General features: G+C 36.8%; 2 pseudogenes; both read left to right on the forward strand.

The window, feature by feature from the left end:
• The first annotated feature begins 2,218 nt into the window (after nt 1-2,218).
• Nucleotides 2,219-17,818, forward strand: LOC127160418 (NLR family CARD domain-containing protein 3-like; annotated as a pseudogene).
• Nucleotides 17,819-21,004: 3,186 nt separating this feature from the next.
• LOC127160406 (putative nuclease HARBI1) lies at nt 21,005-22,325 on the forward strand (annotated as a pseudogene).
• The last annotated feature ends 327 nt before the right edge of the window (nt 22,326-22,652 follow it).

Genomic DNA, 22,652 nt, shown 5'->3' on the forward strand with positions numbered 1-22,652 from the left:
TCATAGCAGAAGTGTACATACAGTCCACAAAAGAAAATAATATTGTGACTGAATTTACATTAGTGCACCAGTTCAAACATTTACATACATTTGACTCTTAGAATGTTTTTATTGGTGCCCTTCAAAAGCTATGTAAGATATTTACGTTTTCCTGAAGACAAAAGTACAATTTACTATGTTCATATTCAAGTGTTTACTCCTCTGCTCAGAGCCTAAATCCTTAGAGCCTGAAGAAAAAAAAAAAAAAAAAAAAAAAAAAAAAAAAAAAAAAAAAATATATATATATATATATATATATATATATATATATATATATATATATATATATATATATATATATATATATATATATATAGGGATGAGCGAGTACAGCATTATCTGTATCTGTATCTGTATCTGTTAACCATATGAATTATCTGTATCTGTATCTGTACTCGGAGTGGGCGGGGCCTAACCCGGAAGTGGGTGGGATTTAACCTGGAAGTGGGTCATGTTGTATTGAAATGGGCGGGGCTTTAACCGGTATGCTATTTTAAGCATGCAATTGATATGGGTTGATCAGAAATTGTTATATTTATTGCTGATTAGAAAACTATTTACATGACAGCATCAGCATTGAGCTTCAGATCAGTGGTTTTGATCATGATAACAAACGAACTATATACAGAATAAGTTTTGCAACAATGAATACAACACATGCGGTTGCAATTATGAAGTAAAATGTAATGAACAAGAGTTTTCATTTCAACATAACTTTCTTTTTTTTTAACCTTGAGCAGTGTGGTTTTTTTATTTATTTATTTATTTATTTATGAAATACAGAAAGAAAGTGTCAGACACTATAAATTCTCCGACAGGCAGAGACGCGAGTCGCTTTTACCAAGCACCACGTCTGAACAAACCCCACGTTTACCAAAACTCTACTGGTTAAAAGTAAGTACTACAAACAAACCAAAGTAAAAAACAAAAGTGATGCTGAAGAAACCCTAAACGTTAACGGAAAAAAACCCGCAAACCTGAGTGACTGAGGGAGAGAACAGAGAGAGAGCGCGCTGTGCTGTTCTCTTCTCAGTGTTCTGTGTGTGTGTGTGAGCAGAGCGGGACACAGCAACACAATAAATCTGTATGTGTTAGTGATGCGCGGATGGCGGTTATATCCGCGGGCGCTGCGGACAATCCGCGGGTCGGGTGGGTCGGGTAATAAAAAATTGCATTCTGATTATTTGCGGGTGGTTCGCGGGTGGATGAGAAAAATCAATAATGACGCAAATATTAACTGTATTTTCTAACATATGTTTTAAATACTCGAGTTGGTTAATATGCAGTGGTGTGTATAACCCGCGTATACCCATTTCTTTATCAGTCGGCTCTGCGCACCCACTTCTAAATCCCCTCTGATGCGCATCATTCAGTAGTGTCCTGCATTAGCCAAAATCATGACAGGCCACCATTTGTAACTAAATCGTATGTGAATAAATGCAAATATTCGCTCAAAACACCCAGCAAAGACGGTAAGGACCCTAGCGCCGGCTTCCTTTGAAATATGTTTTATCTCTGCACCTGATGCGCCTGATGCGCCCGCGCCCGCGCCCGCTCCGTCCGCGCCAGCACCACATTTGCTGCCTGTTCATACGCGAGAGCATGTCAAGAGAGGCACGCCGAGTATTAAAATAAAAATTATTATTGATTACTAATTTGAATCAGTACATTATACCGAAAACAATACGTCACGTCCAGATATCAGTTAACGTTATTCTTTTTAGCGTGGATTTGGCTTAAAAGCACGAGTGATTAAGCTTATAAGTGTTCATCACATTCATCATATCATCATGCAAAACTAAGAATTAGAATAATTGTAAATGACGATCGGGTGCGGGTCGGGTGCGGTTATCTAAATCAGAGAAAAATACAGGTGCGGGTGGGTGGCGGGCGGATCATTTATTTGGAGCTGCGGATTCCGGTGACGTTTAAGCTCATCCGCGCATCTCTAGTATGTGTGTAGGGGAGGGGCCCTGTGACTAGCCTATCACAGAACGCAGACACAGTAAACTACCCAATGAGAATTTTTATTCAATCCGAGCACAGATATTGACTCGTATTACTCGTATGATACTCGTACTCGGCAAAAGTGCTTTATCCGTGCCGGATACTCGTTTCAGCCGAGTATCCGGCTCAACTCTAATATATATATATATATATATATATATATATATATATATATATATAGTAATTTATAAATACAAGCAGCAACCAGTGCCGTTTTGTCCAACCTAATGAGAACCTAAGGAGAAGGAGAACTGCAATGATGTTGAGTTAACTGTTAACTAGTTGGATTTAAAAAAAAAAAAAAAAAAAAAAAAAAATGGACTTCATATTTAAAAATTACCAAGTTAGCATCAAGTTAGTTTTCCTTCTACCCTTGGGAGCCCTTGGATTCCTTCTCCCCCCTACTGGACGCATCAGTAACAACAAGGGCGTAAAATTGCTTGAGCCGTATCTGCCTGATTCTAGTCTCAGCCTCAGACGTCACGCCCACGGAACGTTGGCTAAAGGTCTGATGCATATGGTACACTTAACTGGAAACACTTCAGGAATGTCGAAGTCGTCATCTGATTGGTTGAATTTTATCGGATTCGCGAGTGTCGCGTTTATTTTCGGTCCGCCGGGAAACAAAGCGCAGACGTGTGATTGCAGAAGAAAAACTGTCGTGTTTACATGAGTGACAATGAGCATTTATCAAGATCAGCTAAACGTAGAATTCTCAAAAGTATGCGAGGTTCACGGGATAGACTGTGTTATACGTGCACGAACAGATCAGTGACTTACTGCTTGTTTTCTTCTCCTTCTTTGATTTTCTATGCTGACTGACTTGTTGCACGCCGGTCTGTTGTTGTGGGGACATTTCCACGCCCCGAAACGTGACGCTGAACGGAACGAAACGAACTGTGATTGGTTGTTTGACATGTCAGTCAAACGGCCTTATGGGCGGGCCTTGGCCAAAGAAAGCTGCTATGAATTCCAGACCTTCAGCCGTCAGTCTTTTGGCATCAAGGTGAGTCTTCAGGTGAAGTGAGGCTTGCCCTCCTTAACCTAACTATGAAATAGTTGTGTGTGGATGCTTAACAAACATACTGGGTGTGTTGCATAGTCACTGTGCAAATGAAATGTATATTAATTAAATGAAATCATATATTAAAGTTATAAAAGTTATTCAAAAGTTGTCTGTTTATCATCTGTTGTTTGATTATGACACAGAAGGAAGCCAGTGGCCTGTATCAGGCTGCTGTCATATTAAGACTTAATGCTCAGATCCAATATGTACGTGTGCATATATGATTTTAGTTATTTCAGGTAATAAGTAATTACATGTAATCTGATTTACATAATCAGATTCAAAAAAAAAAAAAAAGTACTTGTAATTCGATTAAATTACATTTTAAAATCAGACCACAGTTACTTTTTTATGGGTTACATGATTGCATGTTGTTAATAACAATATATTCTTACTCTTTTTTTTTTCTATTTTTATGTCAATATGGTACAAGATTATCCATTTTAAATCAATGTGGTAAACCAGTTAGGTCAAAAGCAATCTAAAAGTAAACTGATTATATTACTTAACTTACTAACTACTGACTACAGTTTTTGTTATGCAATTTGGAATAAGTAATGGATTGCAATTTGTAAGTAATCTACCCAACTCTGATAATTTCTTTCTAAGCTGTTTGCATTCACTTAAGACATAACTGATTGTGTCTACGTGAATACTTGCTAAGACAGGCAAGTTGACACAAGTGTTTGTGTATATGTTAGTTCAACTCAAAAGACATGTAGTGTTCATGCACTGTTTAAGAGGAGGCTCACTGTGTGCGCTTTTGGGTGTGTGTCAGGCCCGCCTGGTTCTACAAGGTGCTAGAGGATGCTACGTAAAATCAATAGCACCCTCAGTTGAAGCTGTGATAATGCCATTTCATTGCAGATTTGGCAAACTATCCGGTGTTTTATGATTTGCACACTTACACTTACGTTTTTAACATGTTTTTGCAGCTGTGAGCATTGCAGCCAATCACAGAGATATATGTTGATTTCTTGAACCCAACAACCAATCAGTGGTGTTTAAGTTAGAATACACTTTACCACTCAGCTTGCTGGAGTTTTTGTTCAGGTGTTGTGTTTAGCACAAATCATCTTGTTATATCAAAGTGTAGATGCACTGTAAATAAAATATTTACTGTGCAGCGTAGACAGTTTGATTATAATGTATTTTTGTGAGATCGCAATGAACTAAGATGACTGACAGCTTTTTCTGTGATTATAATACGTAGTAATAAGTAACCTAACCACAATCAAACTAAATGTAAATATTGTACATATTTTTGTATGTCAGTGTGTCTGAATCAGTGTTTCTGACTCATCAGACCTATCTGTGGAGTGAATGAATCATGGAGGACACACAAACATCAAGCGATGTAGATTTTCCCCTTGGAAACAGGTACTTAAAATTCCTGATGTAATCGCAATGTTATAGAAACTACATTTAATGTCACATAATAGGGTGTAGTTGGTAAGAGGATGTAAGGGGTTGTCTCTCATTTTTGTGCTAAGAGATAGTTAAGATATTGAGGGTTTCATATCGCTGCACGATATTGGGAAAATATGCGATGTGCGATATTGTTGAGTATTGCAGTAACGATATTTCTTGCGATATAACTTTTCTCTAGAAAAATGCTTTTTTTATTATTATTATTATTATTATTATTATTATTATTTAAATATATATATATATATATATATATATATATATATATATATATATATATATATATATATGTAATGATTATACTAAAATAAACAGGTAATAGATATTTGTCTGATCTAATTAAATCTAATTCAGACTAATATATATATATATATATATATATATATATATATATATATATATATGCCAAGGAAGTTGCAAATATTTAAACTTCAAAACACTATGGATGACTTAAACCCCTCTGCAGATATTCTGATTTCTAGTTTGCTGTTACCACAGACCTGCCAACACAATAATTAATATTAACATGTAAACATTAAAGTAATAACACGTAAACCTGTTTCGGCACAATGCCATGCCATATGTGCTTGACTGTCAAAGCTATTTTATTCCAGGTTTTTTGCCAGGAAAACTAGCATATTGACTTTGGCAGGTTTTAAACATGTACGTTGGCACATCACAACATTTCCTGGTGTACTGAAAAGTCTCTCTGAAGGTGAACTACTTGCTGGTATACAGAGATACTTCCTGGCTAGTTTACTCAGGTGTGGGAAGTCGACCTGATGGACTTGCCACCAAGTGAGAGGGTCCATCTCACCGTCTATGGTGGGAGACATAATTTAGCTGTTCAACTTCCACAGTGTGCGATGGTTCCATAGATGATGGAGCTGGGGATGTCTTGAAGAAACTGCCCAGGGATTTTTTGGCCTTCTTTAGGGTGACATCTGTTGGACCCATGCCCTGGTGATCTTGATTACTTAGACTTTGCTCCTAAAATAGAGAAATAAAGTAAATACTGTAATCAGATTTACTTATAGTGCATTATTTTGTCACTTACTATTGTCATATTAACATTTACCTTTAGCACAGTTGCTTCAATTTCAGACATCACCTTGGTTCTGATGTCTGACACCTTGTCAGAGCTGATGTAGTTGGCTTTGAATCTGGGGTCCATAAAGGAGGTCATGTCCAGTAGTTCTTGAGTTGCTGGGTTGTCATACTTGGTGTTTATGTACTCAAGAATCTTCATCTTTATGGACTTTGTTAGATCACTGTCTTCTTCATTTGCAGCTAGAATTGAGGTATTCATCAAGTGAAGTACAGGTTTCACATATGAAACACGTAACTTTCACCTGATAGAGCATCTGTAAATTATTGCAGAGGCTGCAATACCTGGTTTATAGACTCCAGTACATCTGGGTCCTGCCAAGAAGGAACTAAATGTCTTGAATTTCTGTCTGCTGACAGGACGTCGCTTATGGCCCACTGCTGCTCTAGAACCCTATGAATCATTCTCTGCCTCGAACCCCACCTTGTAGGGCATTCTGTGATGAGGGAGTGCTCCGGGAGGTTGTGCTCTTTCTGTGCTTTTTTCAGTGCCATCTTCCCCTTCCAGGTGTGGGGGAAATGTCCCACTAAGCTCAAGTAATGCACTCATCACCTTTTCTTAACTCTTCAGGACAACATTTTCTGAAGAGTTAAGAAAAAGCAAAACAAGGACATACAGGGTGAAAAAACATTACATTATAATTACAATTTTATATAACAGCATTTGAAACTGTCAGCTACAATTTGCTAACCTCTGTGAAATATATTTCCTAAATAAACACATTATCTTAAATATTACAATATCCAAAATCATGTTTATACTACATGCAACTATACAAACAACTGTTCCTTTTTTTTTTCATTTTTAATTTTATTATTGCAAATACAAATCTTCAACACTCACCGATGGCCAGATACAAGTGATGACCAAAGCATTGTAGTCTGACCGAATTATTAAGTTCGGTAGCCTTCACCACATTGGTGCCGTTGTCCGTTGTAATGGACACTTGATTTTCCTCTTTTAAGTTCCAGCTGGCTAAAACATCCCGCAGCCCATGGGCTATGTTTTCGCTGGTGTGTGATTCGGGTTAGTACACAACACCCAGACAGCGTGCTTTTAATTCAAAGTCTTGAGTAAGAAAGTGAACGGTATAGCTCATGTAGGGCTCAGTCGTGCGACTGGACCACAGGTCAGTGGTGCTAGCGTAGAGGTCCACTTGACTCAGCTCGGAGCTCACTGTCTTCACGCAAGTGCCATACATCTGTGGAATCGCGACATGAGAAAAATAATTTATCGACGGCAGCTGATATCTTCGGTCTAATTTGTTAATTAGACCCACAAAGCCTTCTTTGTTCGCAGTGTTAACAGGCATCATGTCTTTAGCTAAAAAGTGTGTGATAGCATCTATTAATTCCTTGTGGCATTTCGACGTTTTTTCCGTAAGGCGTTGCATTTGTAAAACTTTAATTGATAGTTGTCTGTAAGATTCCTTTATTGTTACTTGGCTTTTCGTTAGCAGTTTTGGTAGATTTGGCCTTACACTTTCGGAAGTCTTCATATAGCTCCCTGTGGTTGTGTGCCAGATGACTGTGGAGATTAGTTGTATTTCCTCTCGACGTGACCAGAGTTTTTCGTCACCTGTATTTGTGACACATCTTCTGTCTTGAAGCCAAAATATTGCCATATTCAGACGTACAGTTCTTTTTAGGCACACGTTCTTCGCAGCTGTCATTTTCCTCACTTGTCTTTACTCCTGCCATATTTATTTTTCATTCTCTGCTCTGAGCCGCTAGGTTCACCTTTTGGCCCGGTCTAGCCAATAGCATTATATCACCTACTTGGTGAGGTAGGTGGGTATAAAGATAGTGAGGCACCATCTGGTTGGTCAAATTTGGACACACAAATGTTTGGCACATAACTTAAATTTTATTTATCGCAACTCTTTACGATACATATATCGTGTATACTATTATCGTGATAATGGTAATTTTTTGATATATCATGCAGCCCTATTTCATATATTGTCTCTATGTGCTACTCTTGTTTAAAAGAACCCAATCTTTAAATGTATAGATGGGTGCCAACTTGTGCAGTGCCATCACCCAACATTTCTGAAGCTGTTGAAGAGATTTAAATTCAAGTATAATAGGTAATTGTTCTTTTCTCTTTTCTAAGTCAGTTCTCTATGAAGACATCAAACTCACAGGTGCCTAGCTGTGTATCCATGAAGAGTGACTGGTCCATAGATTTACCACAAAATTTTGCTGGAGGACACACACCAACTGATCTAGGGTACAACATTTCAGTCAGACAGATAGGTAGATTCCTAAATGAGGGTTGTCTGCATCTGTGTTGTTATCTTTGCTTTGTTCCAGTGGTTCTCAATCCTGGTCGTGGGGACCCCCTGCTCTGTACATTTTGCATATCTCCCTTATTTAACAGACCTGGTTGAGATCATCAGCCCATTAGGACAGAGATCCATGAACTGAGCTGATGATCTCAATCAGGTGTGTTAAATAAGGGAGACATGCAAAACGTGCAGAGCAGGGGGTGCCCAGGACCAGGATTGAGAACCACTGCTCTAGTCTACTGTCTGTTATATTAAATGTAAGATTTGCCCACAGACAGAGATCAAACTCAGAGTTTACGTGTATGTCCATGAAGAGTGATGAGTCTATAGAAGAGCAAACAAGAATTAAGGGAAAACACACATCAAGTGATCTGAGGTGCAACATTATTGTATAGATAGATAGATATCATTATATTGATACAGTATGTTTATTTTACTTTAATTTAATTAATGTTGTAATCCACTATTTTAATCTTTCAGACTTGATCAACTTTGCAGATTCAAATTAAATCTGATGAAGTTTCAGTGTCTATATGAAGGAACAGTGATGCAGGGAAACCCAACACTGCTGAATGAGATCTACACAGAGCTCTGCATCACAGAAAGTGGAAATGGAGAGATAAGTAATGAGCATGAGGTGAGACAGATTGAGACACAATCCAGGAGAGCTGCAACAGAGGACACACCAATCAAATGCAATGACATATTTAGACCTTTACCTGGACAAGACAAACCCATCAGAACTGTGCTGACAAAGGGAGTTGCTGGCATTGGAAAAACAGTCTCTGTGCAGAAGTTCATCCTGGATTGGGCTGAAGGGAAAGAGAATCAGGACGTCCAGCTCATGTTTCCACTTCCTTTCAGAGAACTTAACTTGATAAAGGACAAAATGCTCAGTCTTTCTGATCGTCTTCATGTATATTTCCCTGAAACCAAAGAAATCGAAATGTTCAGGGATGAATATAAAGTGTTGTTTATCTTTGATGGAATGGATGAATGCCGTCTGTCTTTGGATTTCCAGACCTATTTGAGGTTGTGTGATGTAAATGAATCAGCCTCAGTGGATGTTCTGCTGACAAACCTTACTGTGGGGAATCTGCTTCCCTATGCTCTTATCTGGATCACCTCCAGACCAGCAGCAGCTGATCTTATTCCTTTTGAGTGTGTCCATCGAGTGACAAAGGTACGTGGCTTCAGTGAGCCACAGAAGGAGGAATACTTCAGGAAGAGAATCAGAGATCAGAGTCTGGCCAACAAGATCATCTCACACCTGAAGTCATCAAGGAGCCTGTACATCATGTGCCACATCCCAGTGTTCTGCTGGATCTCAGCCACTGTTTTAGAGAAGATGCTGAGTGAACTCTCACTCAAATGTACACACACTTCCTGATCCTTCAGACCAGCATCAAACATGAGAAGGATTATAAGCAGAACGTGAAAGATGAAGACATGATTCTCAAACTGGGCAAACTGGCTTTTCAGCAGCTTGTGAAAGGCAACCTGATCTTCTATGATGAAGACCTGAGAGAGTGTGGCATTGATGTGACAGAAGCATCAGTGTACTCAGGACTGTGCACTCAGATCTTCAGAGAGGAATTGGGCTTGTATCAGGGGAAAGTCTTCTGCTTTGTTCATCTGAGCATACAGGAACATCTAGCCGCTCTATATGCGCACATCTACTTTACTAATAAGAACCGAAATGTGTTTGACCGAACCAAACAAAATATGCTATCTAAGGTTTTTAACCGGAAGAAATATACATTATCTGAGCTGCATCAGAGAGCTGTAGATGAGGCTTTACAAAGTCGGAATGGACATCTGGACCTTTTCCTGCGTTTTCTTCTGGGTCTCTCGTTGGAGACCAATCAGTCTCTCTTACAGGAACTATTAACACAGACAGGAAACTGCTACAACAAAAGGGAATCAGTAGAGTACATCAAGCAGAAGATCAGGGAGAATCACTCTCCAGAAAGATCCATCTGTCTTTTCCACTGTTTGAATGAACTGGGTGATGATTCATTGATGCAGGAGATCCATAATTGTCTGAGAACTGGAGAAATAAGAGAAACAAGACTCTCATCTTCACCGTGGTCAGCTCTAGTTTATATGTTGCTGACATTAGAGCAGAAGATAGATGTTTTTCATCTAAATCAGTTTATTGGTAAACAAAATACAGCAGATGAAGTTCTTCAGAAGCTGCTGCTTGTGGTTAAAGAATCCAGATTAGTTTAGTAAGTCACACCGCAAACAATCACTGCTCTCATAAATGCAAATCTGATAAACTGCTGCAAATTGAAGCAGCTTTCACACTTGCATATCAGAAAGCAAAATGTGAATAGCCAAAGACAGTTAAACTAAATCATAAATGCATATAGCAGTTTAAAGCTTAAAGTTTAAGCTACTATTTATTTGTTTATTTATTTATTTAAATTAGGAGTTATGCAAAATAAATGCATATGTTATATGAGCTGTATCCATTGAGAACATGTATGTTTGAAACTTTAAAGTGCTTTACAAAACGATGTCTTTTAGGGCTTTTAGTCCAGAAGTGTGCACGATTGGATATTTGAGTCAGTATATTATAGATTAAATATCTATCTTAAAACATTTATAAGGCCACCCAGTATATTGTGGTTTTCATTGTTGTTTTTGTTTTTGTTTTGTTGTTTGTTTTTGCTTTATTAAAGCAACTCTAAATATGTGCTCTGCTAATACATGAAACATAAAATAAGCAGTGAAAGTAACAGAAGCTTGCACAGTACATTTCTCCAGTCATAATTAAATAAGTATCTACCATAAATATCTATCAAAATACTTAAGGAGACTATCTGAGGATCTATTTACTAAAAATAAATAAGCAAACTAATATGATGATATATAATACACTGAAAGTATGGTTATGGGCAGCTAGAACCAAAAATAACAGAAACAGTGCGTTGTATACATTTAATTATACTGTGTGATTAGGCAGATTTGTCCTCTATGATGTTTATGTGAGTGTTTTACTGTCTTTATGAAGATCAATGAAGCTGTTTTTTTTTTTTTTTTCCCCTCTTGTCTCTGTCTCTCTACAGTTTGCATGATTGTGGTGTCACAGATGAAGGTTGTGCTGCTGTGTCTTCGGCTCTGAGATCAAAACCTTCACATTTGAGACATCTGGATCTCACAAGAAACACTCTAGGAGATTCAGGAGTGAGTCTGCTGTCTACTGCACTGAAGGATTCTCATTGTAAACTGGAGATATTGAGGTAAATGGTTACACACTGAAATTTACACAAAATTAAAATTGCACACTGGTCCTTACAAAGAAATATTAACATATGGTTCGTAGTTGTAGCAGTTCTAAGAGGGATGTTGACACACCACATCAAGTTGACACAAACCGCATTGTGTGTATTGTAAAATTTGTAAAATTTGAGAATGCAACATGTGCCAGTAAAGTTTTAGATTTACATTCACACAATCTCCCGCATTTTTCTGGACAGATGACAGACCCTAGGACTAGATTTGTAATATGAAGCAATTGTAAACCAGTTGCAACAGAAATGCAAAGGTCTCCCTGCCAAAATAAAAGCTCTTGCAAGTAAAGAAAGTGAGAAATAAGTGTTATAATTTACTGCTGCTGTAAAATAATAATAATATTAATATACTTTATATACTTATACACTTTGTGTTATTCTTATTAGAGGTGTTAAGCTTTAGACCACATAGTTTTAATTGAAAATGATTTGATTATAGTAAAACTGAACTGAGAAGTGAACTGAACTCAGAAGTGAAGAGTGTCATTGCTCTTTACAGGTTAAGCAATTGTGGTGTCACAGATGAAGGTTGTGCTGCTCTGGCTTCAGCTTTGAAATCAAACCCCTCACACTTAAGAGAACTGGATCTGTCTATAAATGAACTTTAGTCAAGTCAACTAGCCACTAGAGCCCTGCACGGGTCTCAAATTTAGGCCCTAGCCCGACCCTGGCCTGAGACGCTCAGGCCCTTGCCTGGCCCATGTCCGACAGCTTATCAGAATTACCGGGCCGAGACTGACTCAAGCCCGTCTTTTCCTTTCGAACATTTACTTTCACTTTCAAACAAACTCATTTAGCGAGGAGAGGTTGTAGAGGGGGACCACAAATGCCCCCCCCCTTGACGCGACCATGGAACAATATAGAAATGTAGAACAATGTAGAACAATCTTTTGTGTGCAATTTCACTTTGTTATTGGTTTTGTTTTGATAAACGTGGCACAGTACGCTATAGCATTAATATAACGTGAAATGAGTTTGTAACCCCATAAAAGCACAGAATGAAATAAAGTGAGTGAGTCTCGTAAATAGTGAATTAGTTGTCATCGTCAAAGCTTGTGCAGCCAGCTGTGCTGGAGAAACTGCCATGACCGTAACACGCATCTGTTGGCGAATGGCTCTTGCGATAGCCTACTTTGATAGCATAGACTAGCTACAGCTTCAAGTCAGACGCTGACTGATCTGCTCAAACTGAACACAATTTTATGTGATCTGCAGACGGTGCGCCCATGCTCCTCTAATTAATTATCCATTAGTGGTTTAAATAAATATGTGAAGAAAACTGAGGGGGCACAAATTCTTTCTAAGGGGGCAAAGCCCCCTTGTGTTGGCCCGCACACGTCTAATGAGGAGATAGCAATTTGGGACCGGCAACTTCATCCTTGCGACACCAACCCCGAAAACACTAGTTTATTAATAAATAATTAAAATATCTCCTTACTATTTCCTGCTGACACGTTCATGCTGACCCGAGACCAAGTCAAGTCACGTTTATTTATGTACCTCTTTTAACAATACAGAATTGTGACAAAGCAGCTGTACAGTATAAGATAGGAAATAGTGCATCAAAATGCAAAAGGACAACAGTAAACACTCAATTTTCAGGTAAAGGCAGTTCATCATTGGATTCAATGATGTCATCATCTAGCTCAATTCAGTTCAAATAGTAAACGAGACCAACATCAATATCACATTAAGCTTTAATTATTACTGCATAGGCGATGTATAATATTTATAAAACATTCATTATAAAAATATTTTATACAGTAGCCTTTGTGTGCTCAGCGCGTATATGGGCACAATAGAAGCAGAGAAGCTAAATAAGCCAGAGTCCAACCCAAGCCCAATCGGTTAAAAAATAAAAAAATCTGTGCAGCGGGACTAGTCGGCGTCAATCAAAAAGCATCATGGCAGAGCATTAAAGTTGCATGCGCAACCCCTAATATGAGCATCATTTGTTGTTTGCTTTTTGTTTTATTTTTGTACTGTGGCTATCTGTGTATATCAGAGGAAATGTGCATGTGTTAATCGTGATTTATTTAAGTCCCTCTTCTGTGAAGTTCGTTCTTATCTAAGTTGTAGATCCTGAACTGAGAGAGTTAAGAGTACCCTTGTTGTCTACAGGTTGAATGCTTGTGGTGTCACAGATAAAGGTTGTGCTGCTCTGGCTTCAGCTCTAAGATCAAACCCCTCACATCTGACACATCTGAATCTGTCTGGAAATCAACTAGGAGACTCAGGAGTGAATTTGCTTGCTGATTGCTTGTATCTTTATGATAGTGTAAACATGAATGAATTATTAAAAATGTGTTTTTTGGTAGATGTGGTACATTATTATATCATATGTGTTGAAGATTTTTATCTTACATTACGAAATGAAAAATATATAAATGAAATATAAGAAAGAAAGAAAGAAAGAAAAAAAAAAATATATATATATATATATATATTTTTTTTTTTTTTTCTTCTTTCTTCTTTCATGTTTACACTATCATAAAGATACAAAGTAAAATTACATGCAAAACTAGTAATGTTCATCATTATTTACCATAGGATCTCCAGTTTACATTGAAGATCAGCCAAACCAGAAGAGAGGCGCTCCACTCCCGTGTCCCATAGTTTATTTTCAGATGTTATAAATGTTATATATATATATATATATATATATATATATAACATTTATAATATAACAATATAACATTTATTGTGTTACTAAAATTAGCCCCTGAAGGACTAGAAGTGGGCCCGGATCTTAGACTGGAGCTATTAATTGTGTTGTGGATTAAGTATGTCTTTCTGATAGTGAAGTTTCTGCTTATCTGAGATCCTGAATTGAGAGAGTTGTTGTTCTTGTTGTCTACAGGTTGAGTGACTGTGGTGTTACTGTTGAAGGTTGTGCTGCTTTGGCTTCAGCTCTGAGATCAAATCCCTCTCACCTGATAGAACTCAATCTATTATGGAATAAACTAAGAGACACAGATGTGAAGCTGCTTTCTGACCTGAAGAATGATCCACAATATGAACTGAAGATAATTCAGTAAGTAGTGAATAGAAATATAAATGTGTCTTCTAAAATTCTATAACATAAATGTGTGTAGATAGAGCTGGGTAGATTACTTACAAATTGTAATCTCTTACTGATTACAAATGACATGACAAAAATCGTAGTTAGTAAAGTAATTAATGATTGATTTAAATAGGAAAATCATTTACCATATTGACATAAAAATACAAAGAGTAAGAAAGTATATTACATTTGTTGTTACATTAACTGCATTAAACTTTTTTTTTACGTCAAGGTTTCCCAAACTGGTGTTTGTAAAAGAACTGCAAGGGGGTTATGAGTTCAATGAAAATCTAATAATTAATTAAATCATTAAAACAAAACAAAACAAAACAACAAAAACAAAATCAAACAAACAAAAAAAAGTTAAATTAAAATAATTTAAAAATCAATCAACAACAACAACAACAACAACAACAATAATAATAATAATAAATTAAACTAAACTAAACTAAATGCCTAGTTCTTTCATGAAACTCTAGATGTCACAGGCTGACGGGTGTTAACATAACTGATGATATTCACAGCCTTATACCACTTGGCACAAGCTGATTGGTTCATCTCGCGTCATAGCCAATGAGTTTGAACCTTTACCTTTACCTGCTGGTTGGCATTCACTTGAGCCTTTTGCAGCAGCATGCTTTGAGTTCCTTTGAAACCCTCCACCTTCCCCAGCTCCACCTGTATACATCTGCTATGGGTCAATTTGTATGCTATTGTGCAGCAGCATTATGCCTTAAATACTCACAGGACCGTATTGCCATATGCTTTGGCAGTAGCAAGCTCCTTTACTTGCTTGCAGCAGCAGCAATAATCTACAACTACAGCAGTAACCAACAGCAATTCACCAGCAGCATAGCAGATCTATTCCGCCAAGACCAAATACATTAACATTGTCATATCCATTATCATGATAAAATCTTCTGAGAGTTGTCATGGAAGAAATGCTGTTTCGCCACCTGACTAATGACTAATCTGTGTGAATCTCCACACAAGACTTTCTGAATGTATATAAACAGTAGGCTATTTTAGAAAGGAAAATGTAAAAAAGAAAAAGAAGAATTAGGGAGAATCAATAAATTATGGATAATATATTGCTATTGTGTAAATAATATGTAATCATGTAAGCCATAAAGAAGTAGTCTGATTACGAGTATTTTAAAATGTAATTTCATCTAATTACAAGTACTTAATTTTTGAAATCTGATCAGTTACTACCCAGCTCTAAATATACATGAAATTCGGACGCTTTACACCTGCCATGTTGTTACAGTCATGTGACCAACAGTGTAAGTGTAAGTGTCTTTTCACTGCCTTTCACAAATCCTCTTCTGTGGCCTCATGGGATAGTAAAGTATCCATTAGATCGTGCATATTTCACATCTGTATTTTCACATCAATATTTCCAAAATAGTAAGCTATTCTGGTACATTTTGTTCTACTGTTGAATACTATGAATTCTGACATAATATCGGTTCAAATACTGTTTTTAGCCTACTACTGTATATATGTTTGTAGAATTATCAGAATTTTATTTATTATATAGATTATGAAATACATGCTCATAATACCGTTTCATGTTTTACAGTAAGTAGCATGTATGCATACTGTCTGACAGCAAATGATATGCAGGTCATTAACTTTTCCAGTGTTATTGCTTTGTATTTATATTGGGTTATTCTGTGTCAACTCAACCAGAGGTCCCGAGCTTTTTTTTTTTTTTTTTTTTTTAACATTACTAATATTTATTTCAAAGACAGATAGACATGTATAGTGACTAAATAACTAGTAAATGTCATGGATGAATATTTACTGAATAATCCACTATTTTGTAGAGGGAGGTCAAAATGGCAATCTTGGATAGATATTGGGCTTACCAAACTTTCCTTTTGGCATCTTTTTTTGTAATGCCCTATGAGATTCTTTTCCAGGGATTGTTGGAATGTTCACATTTCCAGTGGTCAAAAACCAAATGTGGGTCAGTTTGGGGGAAAAAAAAAAGTGATACTACTTTTCTTTTAAAGAGGAATGTCTGAAGAACAAATAATGCTAAAACTAGAGATGTATCTCATTTCTTTCTGTCGAGACAACTGCATTGGACATATCTATTTGCAACTTTTCTTTTGAAATCTTAATTTCCAAGGCCCTACATCATTCAGTCCCTGAGATATGGTTGCAATTTGGTTGAAAATGTTACCCATTTTCAGTGGTCATATATATATATATATATATATTTATTTATTTATTTTCAAACTGACGCACATTAGCTTTTTGACCACTGAAAATGTGTAAATTTGTACTATTTACTCCTAGAGCCATATTGAAATTCCATTATCTCTGGAACCAAACCATACAGAGCCTTAAAAGTCAACAGATTTTACTAATAGAACTAACAATCTTTGTGTAAAAATAAGATAATGATGCTGCCATCTTTCTAAAGTCATTTTACCCCCCTGTAACTTGACTGTGAATCTAAGGTGAAAACTGCCATTTTTGACCTCCCTCTACACAGAATTGGATTACTCAGTAAAGATTCACCCATGACCCATTTGATATTTTGGCTTTCATCATTATACATGTCTATCTTTCTTTAGAAAAAGTATTAGCAAAATTAAAAATCTGAGCCAGGGAAGTTTCTGAAATTTGATTGATTTGACACAGAATGACCCTATTGCAATTTTTATTGTGCCCCAATGATTTTTGTGTTTAAGCAAAACTTGTACTCTCAATCACTATAATAAATTCAATTCCACAGAGCTGCCAATGTCAATTTTGCCCACAAATTATGTATTAATTGAAGATAAAGGTACATTTTTTTTTCTCTGTTTTTGTTACCATCCAACCAATGTGAAACAGAGAGAGAAATCCTGGATTATGTTTAAGGGTCAAATGTTTGTCATATTGTCTTTCACTAATGGTGCTAATAGTTTGTTTTAGTCGTTTTAAAGTGGGTACTGCAGTCATTTCACACACATGTGTCTGTTTTACACACAGATTTTAGATGTAAGTCTGATCTTCTCTGGGTCAGCTGATGGTGAATACGGAGCCACTACAGACACACTGCATTCAACAGAATCAACAGACACAAACCCATTGTGCTCATCACCCACTGATGAGCTTGTAAAACTTTCTATAATGATGCAGTCCTTGAAAGTCATAAAAGGAAAAGTTAGAGGGCTAACTAAGCTCAGGTACAGGTCACTCTAATTTTACACTCTGAAATCGCATCTGCATTGCCCCAGTCATAGCTTTCTGAACTGAAGAAAGCCACTGTAATGTCATAATAAAGAACCCCCCCCAAAAAAAAAAAAAAAAAAAAAAACACCATTGTGGATGGAGCCCAGGAGAGGCTGCACTTCCTTTGTCAACTGAAAAACTTCAGACTGTTCTACTCAGGTCTAGATCTGTCCTGTCATTCAGTCTGTTCTGTGGTTTGGGTCAGCTACCAAATCAGACTTAACTAGAGTACAGCAGGCCATTAGGACAGATGCAAGGACAACCTGGACAACCTGTACACAGGTACTATCATGAAGGACTTCTGCATTCTTCTGATGCTACAGATCTCTGTTAACTAGAACATCTAGGCACAAGAACAGTTTTTCTTCCACATGCTCTGTCCAACTTGAACAGTTAGTACCCACTACTATCAACTACTACTATCAACCACTACTATATTTTCATTGCTTATGGCAGTAAAACAATTCTCATATAAATGCACTTTTATATTTATATAGCTGTATATGCAATGGTTAATATGTACATCTGTACATAAATCTTCTGCTTACTCCATCCAGATGTGAATTACATTTTTATCTCACTTATTTATTATTGTTTTTATTTCTATTATTTGCTATATATGTATGTATAAGTACCCAGGGCTACTGGTGAATAAAGCACATTATGATTCTGACTGATGTCTTGAATTTGCAAATGCTCTATACTGCAGAAATCTACCAGACCTCCAAGTCAATATATTAGATAGACTAAAAAAGATTTTTGCTAATTTGATTTTTTTTTTTTTTTTTTTTTTTTTTTTAATTCAATTCACAACAGTTTGATTAAATTGATTAATTAAATTTGAAATATATTTTAAGTGCATTCATGTAGCATTAGATGTAGCGTTGTTCTCAGGGGTACTTCAAGTAAATATATTAAGTGACAGGGGATCAGATGACAAAAAAATTTGTGAATTTGTGCATTTTTATGTGTTTAAAACACAAAAGCCTTCCATAGACAGAAATGACCTTAACTGTCACCGCCCTGTCAGTGGGACACCTTCACTTTATCACAATTAGATCTAATCATGACAAAATATATTGTTGGAAAGACCACTGTTTTTTTTCTGTTTTTTTTTTTTTTCTTTTTGTTACAGATTATGTAAGAACAATAATACATTAATTTACGAGTGCACCTCCAAAAATCTACATTGTAACAGTATGCTTTAATTTTATAGGAATGTTGGATTAAAAATACTTTGTAAAATATTTGTTATTTATTTACAGTAAATGTTTATTTATTTATTCATTCATTCATTCATTCATTCATTCACTCACTTAATAATCTGCCGATTTGTCTCTTTTAAAAAGAGACCAACTTTAGGTCTGTATTCAAAAGCATGAATTTAAACAATTTAAGTCTGGAAAGTGCACTTCATTTTCGATGTGTTGATCAGTAGTTGGTGCAATGTTAAAACATTTCTTCAACTTGAAATGATTTTTGAATATCGAGTGCTCAGATGCCATGTCGCCACCTGACTAATGTCTAATTTAGAAGGGAACATTGATGAAACAAACGAAAGGAACAAAGATGAAAAAGAGGAATTAGGGAGAATCAATAAATGATAAACAATGCATTGCTACTGTGTAAACAGTAGCTGAGTTTGGAGAACACCTGACAAAAGATCAAAGACAAAATCTCTTCAGATCCTTCAGAATACCAGCTCCATGTTGGTGCTGCTTCTCTTCAGTTCATCCCACTCACTTTCTACAGGGTTCAGGTCAGGGAACTGAGAAAGCCATGGCTGTTGGTATGTGATAGAATCCATGATGTCATGCATCTGAACAAGACGTCCAGGACCTCCGGCAGAAAAATAGGCCCACTACATTAAAGATCCAGCAGTAAATGTAACTGTGGACATAGGGTACTTTTTATCCCTGTTTGCACCAAACCCGTCTGGTGGTTCTGCCTCTTTTTTATGTTTCATCTAACCATATAATCCAGTCCCATTTGAAGTTCCAGTAGTGTATGTAGTCAACCTTTCATCAAAGTTGTCCTAAAACCAAAACAATACCCTGTTCTTGTCTTAGGACAACTTTTATTAACTTTTTGATCCACTTCATATGTTGACTACAATATACTTTCTGACCCCAAGATTTAACTAATCTCTGCAATTCTCCAGCTGTGATCCTTTGTCCACTCAGACTCTCCTCCTCATTGAGCATTAGGACGATATAGACACACGTCCTCTTCCAGGCGGATTTGTAACGTGTCTAATTGATTGGGACTTCAATCAATGCCTCAGTGCTTTAGCTAATTTCTTACAGCCACTTTCTATTGTGTGAAGCTCAACAAACTTGTTCTGTACATCAGCACTATATTCTTTGGTTTTGCTCCTTCTGATAGATGATTAAGGGCATTTGGCCTTTGTGTTCCTCATATTTACAATCCTATGGAACAGGAAGTCATTGCTGGACAATTTCAGTCACCCTGGTTTGCTACAGAATGTAAATATGAAAAATGAATATACTACAGAAATATTTTACTCATGAGAATTTCTATGGGTGCCAATAATTGTAGCCAACATGCATTGAAAAAAACATTTATTTCATAATGTGAGTTTCCCTCACACTTAATTGTTTTACTTCAGATAAATGATGCAGATTTATTTTCACAGTCACCTTTGCTCATATTTACCAAGGGTGTCAATATTAGTGGGCGACACTGTAGAAGCATCTGCTGTATGAAATTAGTGCTAAAGATCTGAGTTTTCTACACTCTTAAAAATAAAGGTGCTTTAAAAGGTATTTGATGCCATGGAAGAACCATTTTTGGTTCCACAAAAAGCCATTCAGTCAAAGGTTCTTACCGTTTTATAATCTGAAGAACCTTCTTTAGCCACAAAGAACCTTTTGTGAAACAGAAAGTCAGATGTTAAAGATTCTTTATGGATCCATTTAGACAAAAAGGTTCTTATATGGCATCATGAAGCACCTTTATTTTTAAGAGTGTACATGATGTGTCCAATATATTTTCGCAGATTCACATTATTTTGTTGAATTCTTTCATAGAGACTGAATTCAGCTACTTCTCCTCACTGGAACCATAACGTCATCAATGAGACTAGATTGATGATGCCCCTAGACACACCTGGGGCCCGTTTCAGAAAGGAGGTTAAGTGAAAACTCAGAGTATGTTAACCCTGAAATGAGAGAAACTCTGGGTTTTCCGTTTCAAAATGGCAGGTTTGTCAAACTCGAGAAAGCAGGGTAAGTGAAGCCTGTTTCTGAAAGAGAGATAACTTTTACTCAGAGTCAGTTACTGTGGTAACCTAACCTGGTCAGGAGCAGGTCAGGAGCAGGTTTTATTCTCTAAACTCTGAGTTTCTGTTGGTCTCCTCCCCTTTTTTAAAGACGAAGCGGTATTTCTCGCCGTAGCCTTAGTCATTCATTGCCTACATTTCAGTCACACAAAGAGCAAAGTTACGAGAATGGCTTGTCCTTTTTTGGAGGATTCCATAGATGAGGAGGCTGTATTAATTCGAAGAGAATTACATTTACATCGGGCAAGGATTTTGAGACCCAGAGTGGATTTTTTGTCTTTTCCTCATACATTTTTGTTTGAGCGTTACGGTTTTTCGTTGCAATTAATTACATATATCCATAATCTAATCCGTCCTTACATCACTAACATCACCCATCGTGGCCGTGCTCTTACATCCGAGCAGATACTATGTGCAGCTTTACGTTTCTTTGCTAATGGAAGCTTTCTGTACAATATCGGGGATGCGGAGCATATTAGTAAGGCCACTGTATGCAGAGCTGTACGGAAAGTGTGCCTCGCTCTGAAACGCTTTCCGCACATTTTTGTAGTGTTTCCTGGCCACAAACCCCTGGGAGTCATCAAAGAGGAATTTTACAGAATTGCTGGTTTGTAGCGTTCAAATCAGTTCAAATGTATTTAATATGAAAAAAATATATATGTTCAGTTAATAACATTTTGCTGAAAGTAACCTAATATTTAAAATTACCTTCAGGATTTCCCAATGTGGTTGGATGCATTGATGGTTCACATATACCTATCCTATCATTGCACCAACTGAAAATGAGGCAGACTATGTTAATAGAAAGTCAATCCACAGTATTAATGTGCAGGTACACTGAGTTACATGCAGTTTACAATGGTGAAACACCACATAGCAATACTATATCTCATATATCTTATTCTTTCCACTGTGAAGATCATATGTGATGCTGCACATATTATCACCAATGTTGAGGCCAAGTGGCCCGGCTCTGTTCATGACTCACGAATATATCGTGAGTCTACCCTAAGCAACAGACTGCAAATTGGTAAGTAAATGTATGCACTATACACTTGGGCACTTCAATGCAGCACTAAACCAATGTGAACTTTTTTTTTTTTTTTTTACAGGAGAGATTGACGGCTTTCTGCTGGGGGATAGGGGCTACCCATGCCAGCCCACACTGCTAACCCCTTACCCAGAACCTGAACAAGGCCCACAGCAGCAATTCAATGTGGCACACAGTAAAACTAGAGGCAGGGTGGAAATGACTATAGGTCTGTTGAAAGCACGTTTCCAGTGCCTACGTCACCTCAGGGTCACCCCTGAGAGGGCCTGCGACATCATTGTGGCATGTGTAGTTCTCCATAATATTGCCATTTTTAGAGGGGAACAACATCCTGCCCTACACATACAAGACCCAGAGGAAGACCCCATCCACCCTGCAGATTTCCAGGATGGAAGGGTGGTCCGAGACCTTATATGCCACTATTCATTCTCTGATTAAATCAGCCACCACCACAAAAAAAAAAAAAAAAAAAAAAAAATAAAAAATAAATAAAAAAAAAAAAAAGAAAGAAAGAAAGAAAGAAAGAAACAAGTCACAACAATTTATTTGGTCTTCTTTATTTCCTATAAATTAAAAAGCAACTGTTACATTTCTATATTCTTTCAAAACTTTTATATAATCCACTAATCACAATACACACCTTACCTGTAGCTTGTGTTTCAGGATCTCGATTTCCATATCTGACTTTAGGATCTGTCAGTCCAGGTATATCATGTCTTTATTGGTTTTTTCAAATTGTTTAAGCAGATGCAGTCTATATAACTC

The sequence above is a fragment of the Labeo rohita genome, unplaced genomic scaffold, assembly GCF_022985175.1.
Source record: "Labeo rohita strain BAU-BD-2019 unplaced genomic scaffold, IGBB_LRoh.1.0 scaffold_345, whole genome shotgun sequence".
Lineage (NCBI taxonomy): Eukaryota > Metazoa > Chordata > Actinopteri > Cypriniformes > Cyprinidae > Labeo > Labeo rohita.